The sequence below is a fragment of the Protopterus annectens genome, chromosome 10.part0 (genome assembly GCF_019279795.1).
Source record: "Protopterus annectens isolate FY-2018-M chromosome 10.part0, PAN1.0, whole genome shotgun sequence".
Lineage (NCBI taxonomy): Eukaryota > Metazoa > Chordata > Ceratodontiformes > Protopteridae > Protopterus > Protopterus annectens.
The window spans coordinates 1,178,201,165-1,178,223,591 of record NC_056744.1 but is presented as its reverse complement, the minus strand read 5'-3'; the positions used below and the strand labels follow the sequence as shown (position 1 = coordinate 1,178,223,591).

Here is a 22,427-nt window from a genome sequence, read left to right as displayed (position 1 = left end):
AACACCTAAAATTCAATACCCATATTCAGCTAAATATAAAGAAAACCAATCAGAAACTTGGAATGCTGTACAGAAACTCCCACCTCCTCTTCCCCTCAACAAGACAGATCTTCACCACTATCTTCTTACTACCTTCACTAATGTATGGTGCTCCCCTACTAACCAACCTATCTTCCTCCATCTCTTCTAAACTAGAATCCTGTTACAATAAAATCTCAAAGTTCGCCACCACTTCCAAATACTCCACTCACCACTGTAAACCTCTCCACCAGCTGCAATGGCTAGAACTCCCAAACTACCTTGACTACCTCCAACTCATCACCACTCACAAACTTATTTTCAAACCAACTATATGCCCAGCACTAACAAACATCTTAACATTATACACCCCAAACAGAACTCTAAGATCTACCCACCAAAATCCAATCTCTGTTTATAAACCAAACCATCCCGCTGGTCAGCTTCTCCTATCCTTTTCCGTCGTCAAAAAATGGAATTCTCTCCCTCCATCTCTAAGAATTTTTGAGAACTCTGAACACTTCAAAACCCAGCTGCATTCTTACCTCTCCCAAAAATGGAAATGCAATTGCACTCCACCTACCTAACCTGCTTAATACATAAATACTTTATAACACACAAAGTTTGTTCTTCCTTACACACTATTGATTAACCCTATGTACTACCTTCATGCTAATGCTACCTCTATACTACACTCAGAGGATTTAAACCACTGTATTAATTTAACTCATGCCAATATTCATGCATAAAGAACTCATCTATGCTAATGTTACTTCTACATCATTCTCAGATGATTTAAACCTCTGTATTAATTTAACCATGTACTACTGTTCTCAACCACTAGACATGTAAATATGCTTTACATCCTTCTCCAAGCTGCTGTTTTAACTTTTGTTTAGTTTTTGCTATTTTGTATGTAAAATTTGCTTAGTTTGTTTCTGTTTCCACTATGTACTGTACTTCATATTATGAAGCTTGTACTACGTATTATTATTGGAGCTTTTCTCCCCGGGCCTCCACTGAAAACGGGCTCTTTGAACCCAGTGGACCTCCCCGGTCATCAAACTGGAAATAAACAAATAAATAAATAAATATTCTATACTTGCTACTATATATATATATATATATATATATATATATATATATATATATATATATATATATATATATATATTCATCTGGTGCGTCACCTTATATTCTTTCTTTTGTTTTTTTGACACATTCAGTTGCTGCCTGATTTTTATCTACTTGTGGTTTGCTTTCCATTCCTACTTAACCCCGATATGCTTCTGCTAGACTAAGCAGGGAAGTCATCTTAGATTTGTTCTCCTCATGCATCAAAACATTCACTACATTCGGGTCTTGTGAGGTCAGCAAATATGTATGGAGTCTCATGATTGCAGATCTATACATGTATTCAATTTCAAGGAGGCCCAGCCCTCCTTTGGAAGAGGGAATACATAATCCTGGTATGCAATGATTTTTATAAATCATTTGGTGAGCGTAAACCAACCTTCTTGTTTTCCTATCTAACCTATCCAACATGTTTTGGTGCCAGTCAGTCAATCACTCCAAAACTGTAAGTTAGGACAGGAAGACCAAATTGGTTTAAACTTGGATTTTGTTCGTAGATGTCAACACTGTTTTCAGGATTAATTTAAGTCTTCTAAAGTATCCCTTACTAAGTTTTACTTGCATTTGTTCATGTTTTATTGTTGATCCTTCATCAATTTCCAAATATTTATAAAGTCCCTCTTGCTCAAGTTCTTTTATATCATATTCTTGTCCCAAACTGATATTTTCTTGGTACTGCAGTTTTCCTGCTATAAAGGTTGCTTTTGCACATTTATCAAGACTAAATGACATTCTTATATCATCTGAAAAAGTTTTGCCAACTTGCAGTTGTGCTTTCTGTTCCTCATCTGATGAGCTATACACTTTTAAATCATCGACAAAGAGAAGATGAGAAGTCTTTATACTTTGCTGTTTTCTATGAGCCAAATTATAGCCATGGCCTAAGCTATAAATTAGACAGCTTAATGGGTTAAAGGCAAGGCAGAATAGCAGCAGTGATAGTCAACCTGGAATATCCTCCTTTGAATTTTTATCCCTGGAATAATAATTTGTCCTTTATCATGGCTTAATTGCAAAATGGTCTGCCACGGTTTCATGGTCACTGTAATGCAGTCAATCAGTGTAGGGTGTATCTTATATATTTTTAAACACTCTTTTATCCATGAATGTGGGACACACACTATCAAGTGCTTTTTAGTAGTCAATCCATGCCATACTTAAATTCTTTTCCACTATGATTTTATGTAACAACAAATGATCCTTTGTTCTATATGACTTTCTTTTATTGCCCTTTTGTTCTATTTCCATAACTGAGTTTTCTTCCAAATAACTATAAACTCTGTCAGCATCAATTCCAGTGTATAGTTTATATGTCATCGGAAGGCAAGTTATTGGTCTATAATTTTAGGGTAGCTTAGGTCCATCACACTTAAATAGGAGCATTGTTTTTCCTGTTGTTAGCCAGCTTGGTGTCTGCTCAGGGAGCGCATATAAATAGTTCTTACTATGGGATAAATCTTCATGAAAAGATGTTAATACCTTTAACCAGAGGTTAGGTGCTGCATCTGGGCCTGGGGTTTTCCAATTAAAGGCTTTTCTTAACTTTGTTTCAATCTCTCTGGCTGTTACTTCATCCCATTTCATATTCTGTGCCTTTAAACTTCTTATTCTTTCTTTTACTTCTTCTATCCATTTAGCATCTTTGTTATGTTCCACAGGATCTTCATAGATACTGCTCCAAAATCTATTTCTTCTTTTTTTGGTGGCCTTTCAATTCCTTTTACCTTGTTTCCCAATTCTCTATAAAACTTTTTTGGGTCATCAGTAAAATGCTTCTTTTGTACTTTTCCTTTATATAAGTTTTTTTCCGCCTGTGCTGAGATTTTTAGTTTATTTGCGATAGTGCATGACAGATCCTGATCTGGTCTAATACTGCGCATTGCTTTTATCACGTCCATCTTTTTAAGTATCTTTGTTGATCTGTTCCCTCTTCTATACTTTTCTAACAATGACACTTCTTGTCTTAATTGCTTTATAGTTTCCTCTATTCAAGACTTCCATGATGGTATTCGATTTCTCCCCTTCCTATCACTCACTACCCTGTGTTCTTGTGGTAGAACTTTATCAGTTATTAATTTTGGTTGGACAGTAATATATACTGTTTACTTCTATTATATCACGTGGATCTCTATGGACAGCCCTAATAACTGTGTTCATTTGTTTTATCAAACTTCTGACTTTCTGGGTTTTATTGACCTTCTGCAGTCCAATTCTTTTATTGATCTTAATATGTCTAGCTATCTCTATTAAATCAAGCAACTCTTCTCTTAGCTCATTTTCTTCTAAACTGAGGGCACAGTTTTTGTTTTCTATTTCCTGCAGACATTCCATAGAAAGTTCTATTGCATCTTCCCTCGGCACATTCTCTTCAATTTCAGGCTGTGCCATCCATTGCTATGTCGTATGGGAAACTCACTGGCATAGCAATCCTCAGCAGTGACTGCGTCAGAGTTTCCACAGTCTCCTGTTCCTTCCCTTGCTGTCCAGCTTCAAGTGAACATTTATATTGGTTTCCTGTGGAAGGCTCCAAAATATCTTCATATGGCACCTGACCAATTGCTTCCCATTCCACTGGTTTCCCCTTAATTTGGAGGGACACTGCTCCCCTGTTGTGGTGCTTTCTTAATTAGATTTTCTACACTGAATCCTTCACTTTGGAGTCTCCATTACTAACCTCCTTTTCCTCTGTCTTCTTATTTTTGGTACTGTAAAGTTTTGTATGTCTGGATTCCTTTGCCTGCATTTCTCTTCAAATATCTTTGGCGCTGCTCTTTTTGTATTGATTAGTTTTGCTTTCTTCTTTGCATAGATATTACATCATATTGAATGTTTTTTTCTTTCACATGTTCATATTTCTTCTTCAGATGTCTCCGGATCTTCCTGTTTCTCCTTACTTTGGGGACTCGTTCCACCATGCTGTGATGTAACCTGTGTTAGACCTTCTACACTAAATCCTTCCATAACTTCATTTTCTATTTTTTAACTTCTACTTTACTAATCTTCTTTTCTACATTCCCTCTTTGTGATATTTTTTACTGTAACATTTTTCATGTCTGGATGCCTTTGCCTGTATTTCTCTGCGAATATCTTTGGGGCTACTTTCTTTATTATGATTAATTTGGCTTTTGCCTTTGCATAAACATTGCACCATTTCAAATCTCTCTTTCTCTCCCATGTCCATATTTCTTTTTTATACTTTTCAAAAATATCTAGGTTGTGTTGTTTATAATTTCGCACTTCCTCAGATGCATTTTGTGTCCAAACAGATCAGAGTTTCTTGGTCTATATACAGTTTTTCACAAATATGTTGCATTACATGACCACAAATACTTATTTGAAGCTTCTGACAGTTTTTCTTGTGGAAGTATTTTTCTTTCTTTCCTCTATTTTCTCTTTTAATCTTTTCGCATATTTTGTGTCTGGAAATTCGGGGCTTTTTGCATAATAGTAACAGTACATATTTTCTTTCTAATCCTCAGTAGTTAACTTTATTGTCTTTATGGCTCAACTTTATTGTCTTTATGGCTCTTCTTTGGCCTATCAGTTTTTGTGATTTTTGTGGACTGCTACTTCCTTTTACAACAGGGGAGGCATCCTCCCCATGGGCCTGGACCCACTGTAGGAATGTTTCCATATTTTTAGGATTCTACACTGTCATTTCTTCCAGTCCTGGTACCAATGTGCCTACTAGGATTGGGCACTTTTTTTTATCCTGGGTCTTGTGCGTCCAGCTATCTTTTTTAATTTTTGACCTAATTTTGTCCATGATATATGCTATATAAAAATACAGTGTATATATCAGTGTCATCTTGGTGAGAATTTGTGAAAAACAGGGTCCACCTCGTAAAGGTACTCACAGAGACTTGAGGATGATTTCAATTTCAGCAATACTACTCTCCTTTTTTTAAGAGTTCCTATGTGATGCGTTTAAATCACCTCTGAATATTGCCAGTATATAAAGGGATATTTTTGTTTTTGGATGATGTGTTAATGGTGTGGAAAGGGCCTTTTGAGATTATTTCTCAATTTATTAATTATATTGGGTCCACCACGGAATTCATGAAATTTACACATCACGTGGGAGAGACCTATATTGAGTATTTAGACGTCAAGATATCTAAGGACCATATTAATCAGAGGTTTGTAGCTAGAATATTGCGTAAAAAACATTTTTCTAATACTTATTTGCATTATGGGAGTAACCACCCACAGCACCAGAAAAAGAATACTATTAAAGATCAGATGGTGCATGCAGCCAGCATGACATCCCAGAGAGAAGATTTTATAGAAGAATTAGAATTTATTGGTAGGTTATCTGAAGATATAAAATATTCTGCAACATTAATTGAGTCTACAAAAAATGAGATTATGCAGGGGTGGGGTACTAAATATGTCCCTTTGTTAAATCATGGTAACAGGACGGATTATGGTGAACAAGGAGAGGACAATGAAAAATATTAATGTTGACCAGGATGGACAGTATTTTGTGGTGAGGTTTAATCAAGATACTAATAAAATAAAGCAAATTATTTTAAAGTATTGGAACATCTTTAAAATGATGCCTAATAGCCTTAAGGTTTTTCACTTACCCCTGAAATTTAGTTATAGCAGGGAAGACGGGCTAACTTAAAGAATGTGTTTGAAAAAGGCACAGGTAAACCTAGTATTATAGAGGGGGCAAGAAGGAAACTTGGTACCTATGCATGCGGATGCTGCTCACAATGTGGATGAGTGGCAAATAAGAGTGAATTAATTATTCCTAACCTCAATAATAATAGAAAGATGACAGCAAAAGGCTTTTATAATTGTCAGACTAGAGGGGTAATTTATCTTGCATACTGTGAAATATGTTTCTCATATTATATTGGCAAGACGGAAAGAAGCTTGAAACATAGAATGTATGAACATGGTTATGGTATAGGGAAGAAAAAATATACTAATGCCCTTTAAAGGCACAGCCTGGAGTGTAACCAAGCTGTGTTTAAATTTTGGGTGATTGAACAAGTTAGACCCTCGGACCAGGGCGGTGTCTGGGAAACTCTTTTAGAGTTTTGTGAATTGATATGGCAACTGCAGTTAGATGCACGTACTGCCCCATGTCTGAATGACCATGTATCTATTGTACCGGCGCTGAAATTGAGAACTATTGTATGAGAAAATGTATAATGAAATGTGTATATATTTGGATATAGTATGTGTGTTAAACAGTATTTTATTTATTTCAAATGGATTTTAATAGGTTTTAGTGTAAGGTGTGTATCTTTAACATACTCTGCATAATTAATTGATTATTTCAAGCTGTGGACCAATCCTGGTGAGCCTGTGTGTGTGTGTGTGTGTGTGTGTGTGTGTGTGTGTGTGTGTGTGTGTGTGTGTGTGTGTGTGTGTGAATATATATATATATATATATATATATACACACATATATATATATATATATATATATATATATATATATATATATACATATATATACATATATATATATATATATATATATACATATATATATATATATATATATATATATGTATATATATATATATATATATATATATATATATATATATATATGTATATACATATATATATATATATATATATATATATATACGTATATATACATATATATATATATATATATATATATATATATATATATATATATATATATATATATATATATATATATATATATATATATATATATATTACTGTGATGTCACTGGGAAAATTATTCTGATGAAGTTTCAGGTGAATGAAATGAAAGTGCCAAATCAGTGTTTTGTGTTTGACAATAAAACAATTTTTTATACAGCCGGATCATTATTTATTGGAGATGATAGACCATTATTGACCTAGTGGTTGCTACTGCTGTTCTTGGTCCCTGGTTTCTTGGATGAGTTTAAATAACATTCAGGTCTGTAGATTTTTAAATGGAATACTTACATACATCTAGATTCAAACTTTGACAAAGTGTTTCTGAATGTTTGTTAGGACTCCAGTGAGTGTAACTATTAGATACACACCATTATCCTGCTGCTTGATTAATATGCTTGCTCCCTATTGTGAAGAATGTCTTGTACAGATCTTACCTGGATAATAAGAATGACAAAACAAACACTAACACAACACACATATGTGCAGAAATGAACCATAAACTAATCTCTTATTAAGTCTGTATCTGTATTCCTGTCACCAACTGTTCATCTCTTCCCACCCCTTCTGTGTCATCAAATAAACCTCCTTGACTCAATTTCCATAAGCTATGTTTCCCCCAGCAATAATGTTTGGTCCCTGATGTGTATTATAATGGGTCCCCTTCAGGTTATCAAAGTTTCAAAACTTCAAAATGCATATGGCCATGTCCATATGATCGACGTTTTGAAACTTTGAACATTTTGAATGCAGATAGCCTTACAGCGCGGAACAGGAGATTTACTGTTTTCCTCGTTGTGCGATCTCGTACTTGGTATATTTAATTAGCAGTGGGTGCACAGCCCCACTGCAAAAACATAAAAAAATGTTTCTTTTACTTTTATTTTACTTTCAAAGTTTCTCAACTTCAATCACAGCCATATGCATTATAAAGTACTGTTTTGCTGGCTTGTATACACACACACACAAACATGCATTTGTCCCATAACCTGTAACACACAGTACCAAACATTCCAAACAGTGAAGTTTTACTAACTACAAATGTGCAATTCCATATCATTAAAGTCAGACGTCTCCTGTGGCACTTGCAACTAACAGTGGGTTCTCTAGACTGTGTGACTACGTAGGTAGAAGGTTCAATTCTTACCATGGGGAACTTGTATGGGGTGTCTAGTGACAGGTAAGTAATGCCTCAGTGTCAAATATGCTGGGTCCACTTCCACTGAAGATAATGCATTTAACTATAGACACAGCTTTCTCTGCACTTTATCCCACATTTAACAAGAAACATCCTCTTTTAAACACACTGATGAGGTCATCATGTCAAAAGTGCACTCTCTCCTCTTAAGAGTCAGACTTCTCCTTTGGCTCTTGCAGCTAATACTGTGTTCTATTAATTGTGTAACTAGTTAGGTAGGTTGTTTGAATCTGACAGTGGTGAATTTGTTTGTTTGTCTGGTTCTAGTGTCATGGAAATAAAGCTTCAAAAACAGATGAGCTGTGTCCACTTCCACTGAGATGAATACTTTTAACGATGAACACAGCTCCTTCTGCACTTTTTCCCACTTTAACAGAAATATCCTCTCTGCAACACACTGATGAGGTCATCATGTCAACAGTGCACTCTCTCCCCTTAAAATTCAGACTTCTGTGGAGCTGACCATTGTTACTGTGCTCTCTAAACTGTGTAAGAACAGAGGGAGGAGGTTTGAGACCGGCAATGAATGACCACTGTGCATGTGTGTTTGCCTGTTGTGCTGTGTACAGAAGGTTTCTAATGCATGTAGTGTGTGTGTGTGTGTGTGTGTGTTATAGATATATAAAATTGTGTAGTGTTACTGTGCACTTCAACCACCTTCATATATTTTTAGAATGTTAACATATGAAAGAATGGCGATCTCATCCATTCAAATGTACATTGTCACAATTTTAAAACAATATCTTGTGACACATGCAATTGAGGAAGTCTTCTGTACCTTGTGACCTCAGGTAGTCTGTTCAAATCAAGCCATTACTCCTTAGACCCACTTGTGGCAATATGTATTTTTTAAGAGAAATGCTTCACTGGATAATGATGATGGCATGGGATGACGTTTTGCTTCCTCGTGAGCTTTTCCTGTAGTGTGAGGACATGATACAATGTTCTGTATGCTGTTGCCTTAGTAAGACATGTGCTCGAATCTGTGATTATCTACATACTGTGCATGACTGCCATTCTTACATTACAGTGACAACTGCATTACACATCACATATGTTTGGCTATACCTAGCAGCAGGCAATGTTGTGTAAAACAGACACATGTAGCAACAGTCTTCTCAAGAAACTACACACACATATATATCCGCACTGATTGACTATAAACACTATGTGTCCTAATGCTGTTATGAATGAATGATATCCACAAGTGTGTACAATTACAGTGGAAGAAACCTCCCCCAGTCCTTGTATCTCATACAGATTGTAACACAACCATATGATGTAATGACTTCACATAGGTAGGGTCTCACGGTTTTGTTAAAACATCCACTGTGGTGTATGTAGTTCATACATATGTAAGTAGTCAGTGGACGTGCATAGTTTGCTGTTTAATTCCAGCAAAGGATAAAATTCTATGAATGTACTGATGTTACACAAACAACATTGCATGAAGTTATTATTCTCAATTTGTATCTTGAAGAAAGAAATATAAAATCATTTTGTACTACCCTGCCAGTGAAACAGTTATTCTACAAATGCAAATGTGGTAGTGTGAGTGCTCCTGCGTTCACATCAGTAATGACTTGTACAGCATACCTGCACAGATATAGTACATTTCAGTTCTGGGACAATTTCGTTGTACAAAATAAGAACAACAGTTTTTTGGATGAGAAATATTGATATTGCGCTGCTCACAATTGTGTGAACATTAACAGAGTTACCTCCATGTCATCATTCTGACCAAATCACATTGTACAAACTATCCTCAAATGTCCTTTATTACTTCACACTTTAATTTCATTTATTTGTGACAAGATCCATTGTTATGCCATGTGGCAGACACAGTCAATACAAAGTTCAGTAAAGTGTGTAGTATGATAGGCAGGGGAGTGAATCTGGTAACATCTGTCTGTCACAGAACTGTGTCAGACATTAGGCAAGGAAATATATACTGCACAGTCAGAGGACAACATTTTTAAGGCATCACTTTCCATGGTAGTGGATCCATACCTATTACAACAGGGAAATGCTGTAAACCCTTCAAGTGTGTTAATCATGACACACTGCCCAAAGTATGCCCATTTCTGTGGTGTCACAGGTTAATATGCATCTTTCCGATATCTGTCTTGGCATGTGTTTGAGTTTGGCAAGATGCAAATGTTGAGTATATCATTGACTGTTTACAGGCATTACTTAATTTTCAAATATGAATGCAGTGTACTGTATGTCTTCCTCCAAACATGTATGTATCACTGTAATTGCTTTCTTCACACTGTACAGCTTTATATGCCTGTATGCCATGATGCCAGATCATCATAAAGTAAGACTGGGCCTGTGTTTGTACACTTTCTTGTGTATTTGTGTCATTTGCATGCTGTTATGGCATGGGTCACTGTAATGTCTTGTAACTAAGCATGCCAAGTATAACATGTAGCAGATGTGCTTCATTTACAAATGGAGACCCTGAACTACTGCAGTGTCATCAGATTTGTGTTGTCATTTGTCACTTATTACTGTTTATGATGTACACAAATGTAAAACACGCTCTTGTCTAAGACATGTGTTAAAAGTAATTTATACAACAATCCCCCATTAATATTCCAAAACGTGCACGCTGACTGGTCAGCGTGCACATTGTAAATCAGACTTATACTAATGGAAAAAGGTCCGGTTGCCCAGACTTTTTCCATTAGCATAAGTCTTTTTTTTTTTACAGCAACGGAGAACGCAAAATCTCCATTGCTTTTTAGAAACTGTCTCGCTTTGATAAATGGGTTTAACATAGCGAGACAGCTTTAAAAAAAAGCAACCGAGATTCTCCGTTGCTTTTTTTAAAGCTCTCTCGCTATGCTAAACTCTAACATAGCGAGACACTTTGTAAAAAGCAACGGAGATCTTACTTTCTCCGTTGCTTCCACCCACAGCTCTGATGTACTGCGCAAGCATACGCATGCGCAGTACATCAGGACTGCCGCAGAATACCAGACAGCTGTGGAAGGGCAGCACGGAGGCATTATACAATGCCAATATTTAAGAAAAGTATTTCTTTTCTTAAATAATGTCATTGTATAATAGCAATAACCCACTTCTGGGTGTGGGTAATGCTGGATTTACCCACGGTCGTCTTTGTTTGGCCACTCGGGCTTCGCCCTCGTGACCAAACCACATCAACCGTGGGTAAATCCAGCATTAAACAAAACAAGCACTGTGAAGAGGACGAACTGCACCGGACAACCTTGCTTCCAACAAACAGCTTTATTATACGTAGACAGACCAAATCACACGTATTTCGTCTCTTGTATAAGACTTCATCAGAAGTTTTTTTTTTTTATATTTGGTTGTACATGTCATGCCTGTGTGTATATACATATATGCATTTATTTATATATACATATATATAATATATTTGAATCAATATATTTGAAATTTTACATTTTTACATTATTTATTTATTGTTTGTCATAGTTATGTGTTCATTTTTCTATATTTAAATACTAGTGTATATATTCAATTTGTACACAATATTTATTCACATTTTTAAAATATGCACATCTCACATATAATACTATCTATATAAACATATATATATATATATATATATATATATATATATATATATATATATATACCTTATAGATTACTGTATACACATCTATTATCATTTTTTTCATTTTCATTTACTACTCTTTAATAGAGAACAATACATAGGATGGAAATTCAATGCACATCTAGTTTTTGACCACTAGATGGGAGTATAGTCAGGGATTTTTAATATAAATAAGTCTCTATTTTTAAACCAGGGTAGCCACCAAATTGCTCCATTTGTGTATATATATCAAAATATTGGTTTCATGATTTGTCAACATATAAGTGGTATACATATTCACACATACATCTTACATTTTATATTTGTGAATAGCAACATAACATTTTATTTTGATTTGTTCAATGCCACATTTATTTACCACTCAGTACATGCGTACATTCATTCATAATTCATGAGGTTTGCTAGATTTTTATTGGGCATTTTAAATAATAGGTCAGCATATATAAATGGTTGTTTGTCATGTTTTTATTTGTCTGATGAAGTCTTATACAAGAGACGAAATACGTGTGATTTGGTCTGTCTACGTATAATAAAGCTGTTTGTTGGAAGCAAGGTTGTCCGGTGCAGTTCGTCCTCTTCACAGTGCTTGTTTTGTTTAAAAGTTTGTTTTTAGCACTGCGCTTCAAATCTTGGTTTATTAAATCCAGCATTACCCACACCCAGGCGTGGGTTATTGCTTAAATAACCTTCTATCTATGGCTGTCCAATGACAGCAAATGTTAAAACATATCCCTTTCTATTGTGCATGACCCATACGGCTCATACCTTGTTTATGCAGGATAATGTAGAGGATACAGCACTACAGTCAGTTATACTCCCTGTATATACATGTCATATTCGATAACTGCACTGTATGCGAACAGCCCCTAATGTATCCACTGTCCTTGCTATTCTCTCAACTTAGCATGCTAACAACATTAATGTCACACTTACTCAACTTTCTCACATTGTTGCATCTATTGTTAGTATAGGTTCATAGGTTGGTACTAGGCTATCGGCCCTAGGGCCTATACAAGCCTAGTCATAACAATTCCCTGGATATTTCTTCCCATAATATTTACTTGCCTGGACCCCTGTCTAGCAGGGTGACTGACATGATCCCCCGGGGTAAATTTCCTATCTCCCATCCAATCATCAAGGTTCCTTTTGAAGAGGGCCAAGGAGGCGCTCTGCTTGACATGTATGGGGAGTCTATTCCAGAGTATGGGGAGTCTCTGGGTTCATTGTGATGACAAGGTTTAGATCCCTGGAGCGTGTGGCTCTGAGGGATTGGGATTTCTTTAAGTGGAGCATGTCCAACAGCTCAGGGTTTGACATGGCCTTGTATGTTAAGCAGAGATCACCTCTGAGTAGACGATATGCCGCAGAGTATAGCTGGAGTTTTTTTAGATGGTCAGCATAGGGCATCTGCTTTAGGCCTGTGATTCTTTTAGTGAGGTATTTCCATTTTTAAGTTATGTACATGGGTAAACAGTTGAAAACTGCCATTGTGACATTACATTTGAATACATTAACTGAATGCATTTTTTTCCATTTACTCTCTTCTCGTACTTATCCCTGCAGTATTAATATTGCATTCTGTGTACATTCTCCCAATTTCACATCACCTGCATCTACATTCTTAGAATTAACTTGCCATTACTTTATATAATCTGTCAGTGCACAGTCACATAATATGTTTGTCTACAGGAATAGAGTTTTGTTTATACTGGCTGCTTGTGATTCCCAGCACCAGTTTATGGCTGCCAACACTGCTGCTGGCTATGAAATGGTGCATGAAAACGTAAGCATGATGAACAGTATGCATATTCAATGAGCGCTGCTGCTCATCACACTAATGAGCTGTAATTGTATATGCTTTGGGAAAAGCCTCCATGATTGTTAATGAATTCCAAGGTATATCTGCCAAATACATGAAAAAATACAAACATTTTTCCCCATTTATCTTTCCTACATCCCCAAAAATATTTATTCAGAATCCTATCTAAATTCAAGATGCTCAAAGGTTGTCCTGCTTCCATATACTACTAGTTAACTGCAAACATTTTTTTCACTCTTTCACACTAAAAATGTGTTTAACAGTTTCCTTCACAATTACATATGTGAAATCTCATTTATATTGTCTGTACTTTGTTACTGGTTTAACTGGAAGTTCAGTAGTAAGCCACCATAAAAGTCTTCACATTCTTTAACTTCCCCAACTTCTTTTTTTCTACATAAAATAGCCTTGTTTTATTTCCTCCCTTTACAACTCTCATGGGTTGATTCTGTAATACGAATCCATTATATTTTCAAACTATTCTGTTCCATTTATTGTTATGTTTCTTATTAGTTCTTTACATATTCTTTGCATTCTCCATTTTTACCTAAATCTTTTTTTCCTTTTAATGGTATTCCATCAGAACACATCTCCATATTTTATATCTAAAACACTCTTCTTCCTTAGCCATTTCTTCCAGTACCCAAAACAAATATAAAGAATATAAAATAAACAATATGGGATTTGTCAAGCCTAGGCCACCTTTTTCTTCCTATTATACACCACTTCTCCTTTTACCACCCCCAAACAACATAAAATAGCTACTTTTAGTAATTGTTTTCTGTAACACACCAAGTAAAGCTAAAACCCTTCCTAAATAACCTAAATTCCCTAATATAAAAAAGCAAATTAAATTTACTCCTTCTTATAAAATGACAAATCAAAGAATGTCCATATATGCATAATATCCCTTAACTCTTGTACTATGTATTTCTGTTGTTTCTCAATCACATTATTTTCCTCAAACATAACACCTAAAACCTCCAGATCCTCCCTAGTAAAGTAGATACACTCTACTTTCTTAATCCCCTCAGACCTTTACTCTTGTCTTTGCTCAGTTTCAAACTTTCCTTAAAATTCTATACAAACCTGTCATTACCAAATTTATCCACAGCTTCTTTTTAATAATTACAACCAGATCATCTGCATAACTCAACAGAGCAGGCAACTTAACTTGTTCTCTACAAACTACTTTAACTTTGTTAATATTTCTTTCCAGTTTTCCTTAATCATGTTCACAATTAAACCAAATAACACTGTCCTCAAAGGAAATCCCTGACAGGTGCACTGTTTATACTAATCTCCCTATTAACTTAAAAATTAATCAATATTCTAGCTATTACATTTTATACATTGTTCAAAAAAAGTAATACATGTTAAAGGAACATCATGTCCTTTCAAACTCTCAAACACTGGTTAATAACACACGTAAATTATCATATGCTTTTTAAGTCACATTCTCTCTCACCTTTTATAATTTCATCTATTACCTATTTAACTTTACAGAACATATCCCTAATACCTGTACCCTTCATCCCATAAATACCCACTCCTAACAATTCTTTTATCACACCATCAAATCTCATTTGAAAATTGTCAGTACTGTCTTATAAACCAATACTTCCAATGGATGTAGGTCTCCAATTACTTAACAAGCTTTGATCTCTTTTTTACCAAAATAATCTAATAATTCTCCTGCAAACATATATTTTTTTATTCATTGATTAATACATTCATATAAAACTTGTAGCTAACATTTTTCTCTTACTCCCATTCATTTTTCTATAAGGAGAATAAGTAATCCTACTGTTTCTAATTCCAATCGCCTTTTTACACTTCTTTGTATGTCTTCAACAGTAACTTCCTTAACATCTCACAGATATGTCCTGACATATTCCTTACAGCCCATGCTTCAACTTTTCAATACTCCTTTTTGTGCATAATTTCTCAAAAAAAAAGTTATGCAATTAAGTATATCTTGCCATGTAGCTCACCTTCTTCCTTGCTCCCTCTGCACTTCTATTATCTTATATTCAGCATACTGCTCCTCTATCCCTTTAATAGCATATTTTGCCATGGAAGTCAGTCTCATATGGTCATTTCATTAAATGCATATATAAATCTTTCCTGCAACAGAGAGTTGCATTGCCACATAATAATGTTCCAGTTTCTGGCAATCCACATAGTATACTGCCTTTTTACACGTATGCCATACACTTTCAAATTCTGGACATCTAAATATAAAGAAAACATAACTGGTTTCAACAACTGGCTAAGTACCTGGTGTTATTTCTAGGAACCAGTACATATCAGCATGGGGTGAGATGACTGAAAGTCAAAATGCTTTGCAAAGGATGGCCTGCATCTCTTGAGCAAGGGTGGCTGCATAATGGCTAAAATATATGTTGCCCTCATTGTGTCTTTTGTAGGCCAAGCTCATCTAATGAGCATTACAAATTAACCTACATATCTAACCCGGAATTGTAGATCAGGGTAGCTCTTCTCTATGTACGGAGTCTTAACACGAAACTGCCTGATCTTTACGCACATCTGCATCTAAAATGTGTTCACATCCATGTAGTCACTGAGACATGGTTTAAATGTAAAGAAGTCCCTCTATTAGTGCCTGGATTCTGTATCTATCATGCCTTTAAACCTGGTGGAAACTGCAACAAAGCCTTGGTGTTTGTCAGTGACTGTATCCCTTGTAGACTGACACCCAGACATTCCCACAGTGAGTTTTTAGAACTCCAGTTTAGTTTAAGTAATTCAAACTTTCAACTTACTTCTTGTTATCAGTCACCCTCCATAACCCTAGATACCCAGTCCTAACAGATAACCCTATAAGCAAGAGTTCATTATTCCTTGGTGGATTCAACTATCCCTGCCACAGACTAGAGTATTTCCAACATAGAGTACGCAAAACAATTTTTGGACTGGTAAACAAAAATTCCCTGGATCAAACTGTCCTCAAACACACCAGGGGCATAAACATTCTCAACATGACTCTCACAAACTCAGCTCATGCCTGCTACATTCCCCTGGTCTGCCCCTTCAAAAGTACAGTCAGACCACTAGTCTATGGTAGGGATAGTTGAATCCGTAACAGCTACAAACAAATGCAATCTGAGGGTCATGCTGCTCAACGCTAAAAGTCTAAATCTCAAAATGCACTCGCTCGAAGCACTCCTTAAAATGGAGAACATCAACATTTGTGCTGTAACAGAGACCTGGTTCAAGGCAGCAGATAGCACCCCTGCACTACCAGGCTATAACTCATTCTATACCTTTCGGCCCCAGAACCTGGACCGAAGCTCCAAAGGCAGTGCTGTTTCCATATTCATAAAGGATGCCCACACCTCCAGACTGGTAGCACAACATGACGCATCAGAGATACTTCAGGTGTAGCTAACATTGGGTAAGACAGTGATTCAGGTCGTAGCCTGCTCTAGGTCCCCAACCATGACCCAAGACTCACACTCCACGTTCCTAAGCATCCTGGAGAATATTAGGGTCCAACCTAACACTCTCATACTGGGCAACTTCAACTACCCCTCCATTAACTGGGAAAACTACTCATGTACCAATACACTTGCCTAACGGAATTCATTAATTCCAATGTCCTGAACCAGCTCATTCTTACCCTCACTAGAGGTAGCAACATCCTTGACCTGGTCATTACTAACATGGGTGACTGCTGCTCTGTACCAATAGTTAACTCCTCCCTGGTTAGATCCAACCACAAACTAACCACCTTGGAAATCCACATCCCTCCCACCCCCCACCCCCGCAAAGGTAACCACCATGAAAAACTTTTCCAAAGCTAACTTTGGGGTCCTAAAAAACATAGGTGGCTAACTTCACGGCACCCATGCAATTGGAGAACAGCTGCATGACCACCGGATCATACACTAATGCCCTGTACGAACACGTACACAAATGCATGGATCTCGCCATACCCAATAGAACAAAGACTCTCTCCTCCAAAAAAAAGGAAGCCAATCTGGTTGTGCCCTGCCACAAACAAACTCTACAACAGAAGGAGGAAACTGATGAGAAATTAGGTGAAGTCCCAAGACTGGAAAAACTTCCTTATCAGCCTCAACAAAAAGTTGAGATCCCTCATCAAATCCTCTAAAGCTAGCTATGAAAACAGAATTGTAGCAGATAGTAAAGACAACCACAAGGCCTTCTATAGTCATGTAAAGAATCTGCACGTCAATACCCAGATTTGCTCAGAGCTGTTGCACAATGGCACCTCCTATACTGAGCCAACAGATATTGCCAATATACTGGCCGACAGATTCAGTGCCAACTTTACCCCTCTCTCCCCCACCAAAGGACCAATCACAATACCATTAGATTGCCAAGCACCCAGTATTACTGCTGCACAGGTTAAAACAGCACTGTCCAAGACCACGAATACAGCTTCTATGGGACTTGACAATATCCCTGACTGTGTTCTACAATTAAATTTGGTATATTAGAACTGGTATATATGAACCCCAGAGGAGGAAATAGTACAGCTATACTGGGGGAGAAAGAAATAAAGTGGCAGCTATTATTGGATGCTTCTACACCCCCAGGGCTGAATGACAACATCCCCATTAAACCTATTCTCCATGCAGACACATGACTTTTTGATGACTGGGAACAGTATTTTATGTGCAATTTAATGGTAAAATACTATAACTGTTATGGACACAATTTTAAATTTTTTTTTTTAAATACATTTTTTCATAACAACTAATAATAATGTTTAAAATTTGTTCGGTTTATCTACATAGCTTCATGAGTTTTTTCTAAAGTTCTTTTAAATGTTTTTTTTTTAAATGCTTTTTAAATGTTTCTTAAATACTCTTCAAATATATATATTAATTTTTGTATATGTGTTGAATCTATTATTTACAATTATATTGTATGTTACAGTGAGGGTTAATATTTATTAATGCATACATAAACGATCATGGACTTTTAGAACTCAAACAGTAATATGTCTTTAAAGTGTTCTTACATTTTTATTGGTCTAACTACTGGCACCAAAGTAAAATGGTACATAAACTTTCAGTAGTTTTTTTTATATGTATTCTGATGAAGTCCACTTAATGTGGATGAAAGCTCTAAATACATGTAATTCTTCATTAAAGGAGTGTGTTTTTTTAGTACCCGATCGCCTTGGGGACTTTTTGTTCATTTGTGCTTGAAACAACGTATTTGGTGCTTTAATTTTACTTAAGACTTGTAAAGTCTCGTCTGTTCAGTTTAAAAATAAAGTGCTTACATTTCTGGATTATTTCTTTACAGTCCTTTAATACTAATATACATGTTGGGCTAATGAGGCATTCAGTGGTGTGAGTGTGTTACAAATGAGTGACGGCTTTTGCGTGTGGCTTGTTGTCGCGCAGCTTAGGGGATCTGTAGTTACTGCCAAGCGTCAAAATGGGCTGAAGACATGAAATCTTTATGAGTATAATTATCCTATGTTCATGAAAATGTAGTGGAAATACCGGAATTTTTAAATGAGCACCAACTAGGCTTTATAAATCACTTTGTGAATAATACTGTAAATGTGAATGCGATGCAGGAATCAACAACCACATTTTAAACATGATTGTTAAGTTGAAATCAAGTGCCTTTTCATGCCTTTTAACCAGGTGTATGTAAAAATTAGAAATATCATCTCCTTTTTGAAATTATTAAGCAGTGAAATAGTTATACAAACATCCAGTTATAATAAGACTAAGAAAGACATGACAAGTGACTGGATTCTAAACCTCAGCAACCAAATTTAAAGTGTGGACCTCGATAACAGAAAACTACTGGATAAAAAGTCCTTCTTCAGCTACATTACAAAACTAAGAAATAATTCACAACATTGTTCTTAACTTTTTCACAAGCAACCTCTCATTCAAATCCAAATGATATTGCAAACACACTGGCAAAAAAGTTTGCTGCCAACTTCTCCTCTAAAACTCCCATCCTGGCTTCAATCATCTGAATCACTCCCACCCCCTAATACTACTAATGAACATGTCCTTAAGTGCTTTCAAAAATCAAAAACACTTCTTCAACAGGTCCTGATAATATACTGGGTTGTCAAACATACACACTTAAAGAACCCCTTCTTAAACTGTTTCACTTAAGCCTAGCTACAGGTTGTGTCCTTAAATCATGGTGCACTGCTGTACCAACACCCCCTCACAAGAGTGAATCCCCTCACAGATCCTGATAACTACATGGCAATCAGCCTTACAAGTCTGATCAGTAAAGCCATTGAAAGCATCACTACCGACCTCATAAATTGTGATAACAAAAATCTTCTTAGGGTCAACCCACAACAATTTGGCTTTGTAAAGGTTAAATCATGCCTGCTAAATCTTCTCAGTTCCTTTGAGTAGGTCACTCAAGAAGTGGTTCATAGTGGGCATAGGGTTCATGCCACTTATCAGATCTAAATAAAGCATTGAGTAACATTAAAAATGAAGGAATTCTTAATAAACCCACGGCCTTAAACATTGATCTCTATGTGGTAAGACAAACTGCCAGCTACCTGAAGGACAGAATGCATATTGTCTATGAAGGTGATGCCCCTTCCAGACAGGTCACCAGTAGTGTCCCCCAAGGATTTGTGTTTGAACTACACCTCTTTGGCATTTATTTCTCTGCCTCAAAACTGTTAACAATGACCTCTGGCTGAGCAAAATTGCTGATGACTACAAACTGAGTGTAATTTTCAAGTCCACCCCAAAGATACATTTATCTCTCAAAATGAACTACCATAGGTTAACACTCGGTGCTGAGAAAAAGGGCTGTAATAAAACCATGAAATGTATTATTCCCTTTAGAAACACCTAATCAATGCAGCCTACAGCATACACAACACACCATTATCAAGTGAGACAGTGATCAGAGATCTGTGCACCTGGGTAAATGGCTTTCTCTCCTCTGATCACCATGTGGCTACTGTAGTCAGGAAATACTTCTGTATTTTGCAAATAATTGTCCAAGGCATTTTCTCTGCAACCAAGGAAGTCATTCCTTTATATTCTGCCTTGGTCATACCCATCTCCTAAGGGGGAGATATGTGTGATCCTATTATTCTTGACCTCCTTTTCCTCTACAAGTCAAACAGTGCACTAAACACTAGTTCCAAACAGATAAACGTGTATTAGGAAAAATGGAGACACAGGTTCATCCCCCATCATCTACCCCTGCTCTAGAAAAAAATCTACAAATCAAGCAATGCAATTTCTTGTTGTCCTTTACACCAGAACTTACAAGCTTCACCCTCCATGAAAAAGACAGTGTTAACTGGCAATGCGCACATCCCCTCTGGTCAAACTGCCTTAGTTAACTATATACTTCCGCGGTGGTGCAGCGGTAGCGTTGTTGCCTCACAGCCCGAGGTTCTCCCGTTCGATTCTCGGCTTGGGTTGGGAGTGCTTTCTGTGTGCAGTCCATATGTCCTCCCTGCGATCGAGTGGGCGTTCGAAAGACATGCGTTGAATGGGCGTGCCTTCGTTGAAGGTTGGGCGTCGGGCTGGTAACTCAACACCATAAAAACCAACTGCCAATCATTAGCGGACAGGAGTTCCGCTGTGGTGACCCGTAACCGGGAAAAGCCGAAAGACAAATATTGAGACATATCAGTCTAAACAGGTTTGAGAACAAAATAAAATCAAATTCAATGTTAATAAGATTGGTAAATTAACTGACACGCCGAAAGGAAATAATACTATATAAAACTGTGTTGCTAATTAACAAAACTGTAAACAAGAGAAAATGCAAACTTGAAAAAAAAACGCACTTCTCAGAAACTGATGCAAAGGTGTTACGACACAAAAATAAAATACACTTTAATTTAAATAAAAACTCAGTGGCTCGTTGAATGTTTACATTTTACATCTAAACAGCAAAATTAAGCCATCATCTCATTTAATCTTCTTCTTTCGGCTTTTCCCAGTTAAGGGTCGCCACAGCGGATCACCTGTCCGCTCTTGATTGGCAGTGGAGTTTTACAGTGTCGAGTTGCCAGCCCAGCGCCCAACCTTCCACAGAAGGCACACATACGAGCACTCATACATACGGCCAATTTTACAGTGTCCAGTCCACCTACAGCATTTCTTTGGGATGTGGGAGGAAACCAGAGCACCCGGAGGAAACCCACGAGACCACAGGGAGGACATGCAGGCTCCGCACAGAAGGCACTGTAATAATGCGATTTCGCAACATGTTTTGTGCAAGGAGAGTTGAGAAGTATGAAAACATTTTAAGAAAATAGTTTCTTGCAGCAGTGGTTATAATTTTATGATTAATCAACTACTATTGCACAATAAAAAATGCTTTCATCTAAAACCATAAATGGGCAACTGCAACAATTTCACGTACAATTAACGGGCAAAGACTAAATAGACATAATTAGATATATAAGTATTTGAAGTATCAATCATTTAAGTTAACGTAACGTGCGATCTTCATCTTTCCCGGAACCTTAGCATTTTTTGTACCATTTAATTTAATAAGCTCATTATTTTCCTAAAACAAGTCGTGTTTCACAGACATATACATCATTCAATAAAAAACTTACTCAGCTGATGAGTTGACGTTTACTTCCTTAGCGGTCAAATATAAACAAATACCAAAGTACCTCTAGACACTTTTCCGCATTTGGTCCCATATCTTTGTATTCCGGGCAGAAACATAGTGTTGCATCAAATGTAACTGCAGCACGATGTCTTACCAGGACACATGGTTAGGTAGAAAAATAACGGTAATTTCAGTGCTCCAAGTCGCGACTCGCCTAGTATATGAGAAGTACGGTATAATGCACTGCCACAGTTAGTAAAACTAGTACTTTCGTGGGGTATTCGAAAGCATTTGTTGGCGCTCTTGTGGGAAGTGAGCCTCAAATGTCCAGAATTTTGCAAATAATTTCCGCTTTTGCTTATTTTTAGTTAGTAATGCAAGACATTAGAGTTTCATACTTCCTGTAC

General features: G+C 36.5%; 1 protein-coding gene across 1 annotated transcript in view; it reads right to left on the bottom strand.

Annotated features, from left to right (window-relative positions):
• The window catches only part of LOC122813548 (intracisternal A particle-promoted polypeptide), a 618,994-nt gene extending 596,799 nt beyond the window's left edge, over positions 1 to 22,195 (bottom strand). Inside the window, exon 1 of the mRNA XM_044085929.1 lies at positions 22,022 to 22,195. The gene's annotated coding sequence lies outside the window, so the exon portion shown is untranslated. The remainder of the gene's footprint in view (positions 1 to 22,021) is intronic.
• Between the last annotated feature and the right edge of the window lie 232 nt (positions 22,196 to 22,427).